Genomic DNA, 1,949 nt, shown 5'->3' with positions numbered 1-1,949 from the left:
AGGCCAGATATACTGTAATAATGGGTCACAGGCTTTTCACTCATAATACATTAGAAGAGTGCTGTTAGTGGCAGATTAGACGCCTGCTGATACATGTGGCTGTGCTGGGACCTGCCGCTGTGCCATACGAGAGCCTCCTATCCTACTGTATCACTCAGCCATTGTGATGTCCTGCAAATGGAATGGGGTCCATTTGCAGATGGATGGATAACATGCAGCATAGTGCAATGTATTGTCTATAATCCTGCTTTGTGTAAGCCCCCCCCCCCCCCCCCCCCCCAACCGTGTGTTAGTCTGTATTTAATACATAATGGCCTCATGAAAGTTGCAGACCCTGCATGATGGCACAGGAATATTGTCAGGTCCCCTCATCTCATCTCATCTCTTGGCTTCTTTTCTCGTCGTGTTGAATCATTCTTTCTAGTGGCTATATTATTCATGAGGGACGATTACTGCAGTGCTTGGTCAAGAATGAAGTAGTTTATCCTTAATGTGGATTTAATGACTACTTTGGTCAAATTGTTGCTGTTCGTGGGAGTGTGTGGTCTCTTGATGGAACGTTCTTGTGTGTGCTTGTATGTGTGTGTGTGTGAGTGTGTGTGTGTGTGTGCGTGTATGTATGCATGTGTGTGTGTGCATGTATGCATGTGTCTCTGTGTGTGTGTGTGTGTGTGTGTGTGTGTGTGTGTGTGTGTGTGTGTGTATGTATGCATGTGTGTGTGAGTGTGTCTCTCTCTGTGAGTGTGTGTGTGTGTGTGTGTGTGTGTGTGTGTGTGTGTGTGTGTGAGTGTGTGTGTGTGTGTGTGTGTTAGGGCTTTAAGAGCAGGCTGGTATTTAACACACACAGAGTGTTGCGGGGAGCCTCTGGAGAACGTGGCTGCTCGTGACTTCCTGCCAGCTGGACCATTTCCTGAACAATGTGCTTTTAATTATCTCCCAGTGTTAACCAACACACACACACACACACACACACACACACACACACACACACACACACACACACATCCGTACATATAACCCACCCACTCATATAACCCCCTCACTCAGACACATCCATATACAGCTGCATACACAAATGCCAGGTGCTCTCTCTCTCTCTCTCTCTCATACACATACACATTACACACATAACCAAAAGGCAAAAAGAACATTGCAAGAGCAAGAAACAGAACCCTATACAACATGCCCATGTATAGTACTGGGGGGGCTGCAGTGTTCTCTTGTGCCGTGCTGCAGAAGATGATGATGAAGCTGGCACGCATCTTCTCCGCAGACCAGCGTGAGTCATGCACAGTCTACGGACCAACAGCAGGCTTATGAGCTCAGGCAGAATGGAGTCGGGAGCGGATCTGATGTTTCTGTGCACTCGTTTACCCTTTTCACCTCTCTCTCTCTCTCTCTCTCTCTCTCTCTCTCTCTCTCTCTCTCTTTGTATATTCATCTCCCTCATTCCTATCGGCACATTAATGTGCCATTATCATCAACAAGATGGTGCCAATCATTCTCTCCCTCCATTGGGATTGGCCCAGGGTTAACAAGGGCGGGCATAAAGCTGGAGACCACCCTCTACCATACCATATGTTTTATAGATCAGATCACTGACTCACATAACGTAGCTTCTAACACAGTCTGACCTTGTAATGTGCGACTTCAACACTTTGCGGCCAAGGTGGCGCACAGTTCGGAGAGAACTCACTGTGGCATTGTGGGATTGATCCTTGCGGAGGGCTGATGGGAGTGTGACTGTCAATCATCTCTTAAACCACAAACTTCACAAAATGTGTCAATCATCTTTCGCTGTTTTCACATGGTTTACGTTTCAAAGGGACTTCACGTAATATTTCCACAAAGGTCATCCTGGCCCAAGTGCATCGCAGAAACAGCTCCTGCCCAAGCCCGAATGACCAGCCCACGCATGGCTGGTCAGAACCCTCCAACACAACTGTCCT

The sequence above is a fragment of the Alosa sapidissima genome, chromosome 9, assembly GCF_018492685.1.
Source record: "Alosa sapidissima isolate fAloSap1 chromosome 9, fAloSap1.pri, whole genome shotgun sequence".
NCBI classification, from domain to species: Eukaryota; Metazoa; Chordata; class Actinopteri; order Clupeiformes; family Clupeidae; genus Alosa; species Alosa sapidissima.
Note: the sequence above shows the minus strand (reverse complement) of the source record.